The 8,152-nt window shown below is 51.8% G+C and overlaps 1 long non-coding RNA gene across 1 annotated transcript; it reads left to right on the top strand.

Moving 5' to 3' along the window:
• The first annotated feature begins 3 nt into the window (after positions 1–3).
• Positions 4–7,431, top strand: LOC145879589 (uncharacterized). The gene is made up of 3 exons (XR_014392442.1): positions 4–126; positions 5,376–5,506; positions 5,594–7,431. It is a non-coding gene; the product is annotated as an uncharacterized LOC145879589 (long non-coding RNA).
• Positions 7,432–8,152: the final 721 nt, after the last annotated feature.

Genomic DNA, 8,152 nt, shown 5'->3' with positions numbered 1-8,152 from the left:
ACACCTGTGTCAAGGCTGGGGTCCGCCCCTATATATAGACCCCATGGCCGCGACACAGACGTTCTCTTTCATTTTCTCGACGGACGTCCGTATGGTTTAAGGTACAAACTTTCTGAAGTTCGCTTGGTAAGTGTAATATCTTGCGTGGAAGTATACTCACTGGCTGTTTGCAGCCTGGGGGGGCTCTGTTGAGTACTCCACTAGCTGTGCGCGGTTGATCTATATCTTCCGCCCGTGGTTTGTCGTGCTTTTAGAGTTACACTATGACTCTGTGTGCATCCATTAATATATTGGTGGCTCTTGCTGCCACAGACTGTATTTACCTCACACATATTGCTGACTGGCTTGTTCTGTGTGTGTTGTGAATTGCTTTAATTACCCTGCAGTTTTTTTTCCTTCTTTCCCTTGTAGAATGTAAGAGTATCGTGGTGGGCTTCCACTACTTTGAGACATTGACTTTGGAGTTCCTTAATGGCGTTACTCCATATGGTGCTGTTTTGTTTTCTGCTTGGATATTAAACTGGCTAGGTAATATTACAGTTGGCGTAAAAAACAAAACAACCCATAAATCAAATCCATTACCTGGTTGCAGTTTTTTTGTCTGCCTGTTTTTCCCACATGGGTCTTCCCCGTTTTCTGCAGAGGTACTGGGTAATTTATCCCTCCCCCGTTCCTATTCCTCCAAGCGGGTCAGGACATAGCTCTCCCAGGGCATCGGACCCCTGCTCCATGGCCTTGTTGGTTTGGCTGAGCTTATGGCTTCCCTTTGTGACAGGTGTGATGGTGACATCCCCTCTGGAGATCTGCATACCTTGTGTATGCACTGCCGGGTTCGAGCCACACGGAGAGGGCAGTGGAGTGCCCTACTGGATGCCTGTTTTGTGTGGTGTTCTCAGAACACCTGTGCCTGTTGTGATTGGAGGCCATGCGCGAGTGGGTCGGCCAGGCTCGGGCTCAGGCTGGGGACGAGCTCCCTTCCTCAGGAGTGGTGCGCCAGCGAACCGTTAGTCCCTCTACTAGGCCCAGTACCCCTCCCAGGAAGTGTGGCTGGAGCCAGGCAGAGCCCATCTGCTGCCAGTCCTGGACGGGGGCAGTCAGACCGCTGCGACCACCTTGAACGGAGGGCGCATGCCCTGCGTCAGGAGGTTGATAGCTTCGATGGCAACGACAGCTGTTCCCTGTTGGCCAGTGATAGGCTGTTCCTGGGGGACGATGCTGGCACTGTTCACCACCGAGGCTGACAGGCCATCAGAAGCCGGCAGTGGGGTTTCATTGCCGCCAGCGACTCGAAAGGCTATGAGGGGCCTACTCACTTAGGTAGCCACTGCACTGGACATCAAACTGGTGGACAGTGATTACTGCATCTGTCCCAATCGCTGCTGAGTTCTGCGAGGCCTTGCAGGAGAGCTGGGCACCTGCCATGGTCCTCCCGGACCGGGAGATTATAGGGCGGAACCCGCGACTGAAGCCAGGACCCCCCCCAGAGTCTTTGATGAGGACTTGAAAACCACATATGGGTCCCTCTGCTCTCTTGGCCGCGTTGGTAATGCTGCTGCAGGCCTACCTGCAGGAAGGCACAGAGGAGCTCCTCCGGGAAGTGATGGAGGTGTCTCGCCTGCTTTCCCTGCTCCAGAGGGATGTGGCCCACTCCCAACGGACGCAGGTGGTTACATCCCGGCTCCATCTCTGGCTGGCCCAATCCCGTCTGCCAGCTGCTCTCCCCATCACCCCAGGGCTGACTTTTGGCCCAGGGGTTAATGACATTCTGGAGCAGACCGATGAGATTCGTAGGGACCGGGAGACCCTGAGACGGTTCATGCCACCTCCTCAGGCTCCGGGTTCAAGGCAGACGGACCGTCGCCACCCACCTGAACTGAACAACGGTGGGGTCCCTTTCCTGCCCCATCGCCTCGTGCTGAGGGACGACAGCGGGCAAGGGCACAGTGTGCGGTGGAGCAACAACCTGTCAACCGTCACCGCCATAGGGACGTGCCTGGGGGACCCAGGTGCTCGGGGCGCCAGAGGAGAGGCAGGTCCCCTGACACCCTTCCCCGGCCGCCTCTCCCGGTCTCAAAGGGCAAGGTGGGAGGAGTGTGTGGAGTCCCCATGGGTGTTGTCTACAATGCTTCAGGGGTACCGACTCCAATTCCAGTTGCCGGCCCCCGTCCTTCAGGGGCCTTCATGTCACCACGGTGGCCGACCCCCTCCCCCCCCCCCTCCCCGAAGACGAGAACCCTTTGGCTGGAGATCTCCTCACTCCTGGACAAAGGTGCCATCCGCAGGATCGAGACATCAGAACGGCTAGGTGGGTTCTACTCCACTTATTTTGTGGTCCCAAAAAGAGACGGAGGGTTTCGACCGATTCTGAACCTTCGCAACCTTAATGGGTACTTGAAAGTACTGAGGTTCCCGCTTGTGCCAGGCTGTGTCCAGGGACCAATGGTTTGTGACGCTGGACCTGAGGAATGCGAAATCATGGTTCTTCCCTTCAGCCTCTCCTTGGCACCCCGCACTTTCACAAAGTGCATGGATGCTGTCCTGGCACCTCTCACGTTCCGAGGATTGATGATCCTCAATTACCTGGATGATTGGCTGATTTGTACCCCGACCAGGACCCAGGTCCTGTCAGAGACATGCTCCTGTAAACAACAAGAAGAGTCATCTGACGCCCACCCAGAGGGTGGCCTTCATTGGCGTGTAACTGGACTCAGTCCTCATGACAGCACACTTGCCCACCAGAAGGGTTCAGGCGACCTTGCCTCGACCACTCTCGGCAGGGGCGGGTGGTATCCGCCCTAACCTGCCAACGCCTGTTGGGATTGCTGACGTCGGCCTCGTTGTTGATTCCCCTGGGCCTGCTCCATCTCCGGCCTCTTCAACGGTGGTTCAACTCCCACCGGCTGCAACCGGAGTGCCACAGTCACCACCAGCTGCGGGTGACGGCATAGTGCCTCAGGGCATTGTTGAGGTGGAGCTGTCACTCCTTTCTCTCAGGTGGGGTGGAGATGCTGATGATGTGCCACCAGGAGCTGGTCAGCACAGACGCCTCACAGATCAGCTGGGGGTGACCAAGGGCAGGTCGGCCAGTTGCTGTTGGCTACCCCCTTAAAGTGGCAGGCACATCAATACACTAGAGCTCCGAGCTGTACTGCTGGCCCTGCAGTCTTTCCTTCCACATCTGAAAGGAAGACATATCCTGGTGAGAATGAACAACACCACAGTGGTGGCTTACATCAATGTATTGAGGTCCTACCGCCTCCATTTTATGGAACGGGACCTCCTCTGGGGTCAGGGACATCAAGCGTCTCTACTTGCACGTACCTGACATCCTGAATGTGGGCCCGCCACTTTGGGACTGGAGTCTACCCCCCCCCCCCACATTGCCCCCTGCGGTACTCCATGTCAGAGCCACCAGGGCCTCTGGGCTTGGATGCTCTGGCTCATGATTGGCCAGGGCTGGAGTTTTAAGCATTCCCCCCTTTTCCCCTGATCCAGGCTGTGCTGGACAGGACCAGGATGGCAGAGCATCGTCTGCTTCTGGTAGCCCCATAGTAGCCCAGATGACACTGGTCCAGCCTTCTCCTATCCCTGTTGTCTGGGACACCTTGGCAACTTCCCCTGAGACCGGACCTGCTGTCTGAGGCTGGGGGTACTCTGTGGCATCTGAGGCCGCACCTCCTTCGCACCAGTGTCCATGTTGGGACTACAGGATAATGAACACCATGCAGAGCACAAGGGCACCGGCTACAACCGCGGCATACCAGTTGCGCTGGTGGTTGTTCTGCTCTTGGTGCACTGGTATTGAGGTTGTGCCCGAGTCATGCGGGGTGCAGTATGGCCTCCAATACCTGCAGTCTCGCTTGGATGAGGGCTTGGCAGCCTCTACACTGAGAGGGTATTTGGCTGCTATATCTGCCTGCCATGTGGGGTGGATGGACAGGCCAGTGGGGCACCATCCCTTGGTCTCCAGGTTTATGAAGGGGATTCGTTGCCTGCGTCCAGCTAGGACCCGCTCAATGGCGAGCTGGGCTCTGGATGTGGTCTTGGCAGCATTGGCAAAGCCGCCTTTCGAACCATTGGAATCTGCCTTCCTGAAACACCTCTCTATGAAGGTGGCTTTCTTGGTAGCGATTACTTCCATGAAGAGGGTGCGTGAGCTCCATGCTCTTTCAATAAGTTCTGAGTGCTACCGAATGGACCGCCTCAACCCTTCATTCCTCCTGAAGGTTCTGTCAGACAGGCATGACAACAGCCCTTTTATCCTGACTGCTTATGACCCCCCATCAGTGGCGGGGGAGTCTGGGCCTCCCTCTGGCATGCTGTGCCCTGTGAATGTACTGGCTGCCTATGTAGAGCGGACACAGTCAGTGAGAACAACAAACCAGCTCTTTGTCTGCTATGGTGAGAGCGTCCTTGGGGCTGGGCTATCAAAGCAGAGGCTCTCTCACTGGATTGTGGACACGATTTACGATAGCATTCCTCTTGCACCTTTGCTAGGTACTATTGGGTAAATGTGGCACCTCCCTCTGTGGTTGGTTCAGCGGTCCTGGGCATCGCCTCCCCTTCCGGGGACTGTGCCGGGTCCCCCCCCCCCCCCCTTCCACATTGACGGCCCCTGCATCTCGGTCCCGTGCTGGGACATCGCCGCTGGCTGGCCAGGTCCCTCTAGTACCGACTAAATCTGGTACGGGTATACCAATATATTGGAGTGATCCAATATAGTGAAACATAATGAAGGTTACGTATGTAACCATGGTTATGTGAGCTATATGGATCACTCCAATCCTCTACGGTGCTAGAGGTGCCTCCAAAAATGATGTGGAGAAGGTGTTGGGCTGTGGGGTCTATATATGGGGGGGAGCTGTGACACAGGCGTAAGTCTGTAAATCCTCACCTCGGTTGTATCCCTCCGCCGCGGAGTGAGACCAATATATTGGAGTGATCCATATAGCTCACATAACCATGGTTACACACGTAACCTTCATTCCCATGTTTCATGAGCTGAAATGAAAGATCCCTGAAATGTTCCATATGCACAAAAAGCTTATTTCTCTAAAATGTTGTGCACACATTTGTTTACATCCCTGTTAATTACCATTTCTCCTTTGCCAAGATAATCCATCCACCTGACGTGTGGCATATCAAGAAGCTGATTTAAACAGCATGATCATTACACATATGCACCTTGTGCTCGGGACAATAAAAGGCCACTCTAAAATGTGCAGTTTTGTTACACAACACAATGCTACAGATGTCTCAGGTTTTGAGGGAGCGTGCAATTGGAATGCTGACTGCAGGAATGTTCACTAGAGCTGTTGCCAGAGAATGTAATGTTAATTTCTCTATCATAAACCGCCTCCAATGTCGTTTGACAGGATTTGGCAGTACGTCCAACCAGCCTCACAACCGCAGACCACGTGTAACCACGCCAACCCAGGACCTCCACATCCGGCTTCTTCACCTGCGGGATCGTCTGAGACCAGCTCCCTGGACAGCTGATCAAACTGTGGGTTTGCACAACCGGAGAATTTCTGCACAAACTGTCAGAATCCGTATCAGGGAAGCTAATCTGAATGCTCGTTGTCCTCACCAGGGTCTTGACCTGACTGCAGTTCGGCGTCCTGACTTCAGTGAGCAAATGCTCACCTTCGATGGCCACTGGCACGCTGGAGAAGTGTGCTCTTCACGAATGAATCCTGGTTTCAACTGTGCCGGGCAGATGGCAAACCGCGTGTATGGCTTCGTGTGGGCGAGCGTTTTGCTGATCTTGTTGTGAACAGAATGCCCCATGGTGCCGGTGCGGTTATGGTATGGGCAGGCATAAGCCACAGACAATGAAACGCGATTGCATTTTATCAATGGCAATTTGAATGCACAGAGGTGCTGTGAAAAGATCCTGAGGCCCGTTGCCGTGCCATTCATCCGCCGCCATCACTATGTTTCAGCATGATAATGCACGGCCTCATTTCTCAAGGATCTGTACACAATTCCTGGAAGCTGTAAATGTCCCAGTTCTTCTATGGCCTGCCTACTCACCAGACATGTCACCCATTGTAAATGTTTTTGATGCTCTGGATCAACGTGTACGACAGCGGGTTCTAGATCCCGCCAATATCCAGCAACTTCGCACAGCCATTGGAGAGGAGTGGGACAACATTCCACAATCAACAGCCTGTGAGATAGCAAAAGCTCAGGTTGCCCAGGCCGGCGGAGATACAATCTTCGGCAAAATCATTCGCAAGGAGATTCCTGCAAAAATATTATTTGAAGATATGTGTGAAGGAGATGTCGCCCTGCATCAGGCAAATGGTGGTCACACCAGATACTGACTGGTTTTCTGATCCTCACCCATACTTATTATTTAAGGTATCTGTGACCAACAGATGCATATCTGTATTCCCAGTCATGTGAAATCCATAGATTATGGCCTATTGAATTTTTCAATTGACTGATTTCCTTAAATGAACTGTAACTCGGTAACATCTTTGAACCTGTTCCATGTTGCATTTTATATTTTTGTTCAGTGTAGTTTAGTTGCCTCCTCTCTGGTTTATTTACGTGACCCTGTCACGCCACGGTTTTAAGAAACAATTATGTGAATTATGGTAGGCAACCTATAATTAACGTACAGATTATTTCTCTGTTCATATCTTAAATGTAATGTGGTATTTGTAGTTAACACAGATGGCAAATGTCAGTTTTATTGAATCAGACTTGATCTCTTCCAATCAGGAGCATAGGCCCTAGAGCTGCTCTGAGTGTGTTGCTGGACAACAGATCTGTGGTGGCAGATCGTACCACACATCAATGAATCCCACATATTACAGCTTCATAGATAATATCTCCCTCCCAAATGGCACCCTATTCCTTATATAGTGCACTACTTTTTACTGGGGCCCTATGGGTCCTTTGACTGGGGCCCAAAGTAGTGCACTATATAGGGAATAGGGTGCCATTTGGGACCAAGCCCATGTAGGTGTGATAAGAATTCCTTGGATGGATGCCTGGTTGGTGCCAATGTAAACTGTTATTATGCAAGCACGGAGCCCTCTCTAAGAAAACAACTTGTACTCCTGTTGTGTGTTTAGGGAAGAGTTCTGGGCATCATCAGTCAGTGTCAGTCTGTTGGGGAAGTTTGGGGCCAGGGCAGGGTTGGGTGTCATTCAACTACCAGACACTGCACTCAAACGTGGTTACTAAACCCACATGTTTTATGAGGGATCTCAGACTCAACTGGGTGTTAATTTCTCTGTCCTGTCCAAGTCTGTGTATAGCAAAATGTACTGTCCAATCAATTCCGTGTACAGTACTGTCTGTCATCCATTGTGAGTCAGTCTGGAGTTTGTGTGTGTGTTACGTCTCAACTTGCCCTATGTGGGAGACAGTTGGGGCATGATGATGATCTCTACAATACATGTTCAGGAAAGCATAGTACTCGTGTCCTCGTCTGTCTCTAAAACAGCCTATACTCCTGTATCTCCTGTACTGTAGCCTACAAGGCAGGGGTTATTGTCACCATTCTATGAAGCTTGTTTTATACATGTTTTTAACCTTGTGTCAAACAGTGCCACCCAATTGTTGTTCTAAGCCTTTGAGCTAGCCATAGCTTTCAGACAGTTTAGAAAGTGAGACAGGCAGTGATGACTAAACCTATCCACCTGTCACCCCACCTTTTTTGGCTGCTTCTGAAATGGCACCCTATTCCATATGTAGGGAACTACTTTTGACCAGAGCCCTAGGAAACCTCCCCTTTCCTTGGCTCAGGAGAAGCCAGGAGCAGTCAGACTCAGGATGGGTATGGGAAACTGGCTGTCTCTGTCTCTGACCTCTGATGTCACCAGGACCTCTAGGGTTGCAAAGGTCCGTAACTTTCCCAAAGGTTTTCCAGAAATTGTGGTTTTAGGATTTCTTGCATTTTCCTTTCTGATTACGGGAACCTACCAACCATGATTTCTGGAAAACCTGGGAACTTCTGGAAAGTTCCTGGAATTTTGTGACCCTACCAGTATACTCCTGAGATGAGTATACAATTCCTCTCCTGTCTGTCCTGCCTTCCATGGTAGTGTGAAACCATGTACTCAAGCATGAAACACAGGTGGAGTGCTTACTGAATGAATATAACTAGTCCTACTGGACGTGGGCCAGTATTCAG

This window comes from Salmo salar, chromosome 05 (assembly GCF_965601325.2).
Source record: "Salmo salar chromosome 05, fSalSal1, whole genome shotgun sequence".
NCBI classification, from domain to species: Eukaryota; Metazoa; Chordata; class Actinopteri; order Salmoniformes; family Salmonidae; genus Salmo; species Salmo salar.
The sequence above is the reverse complement of the archived record's forward strand: the minus strand, read 5'-3'. Positions and strand labels throughout refer to the sequence as shown.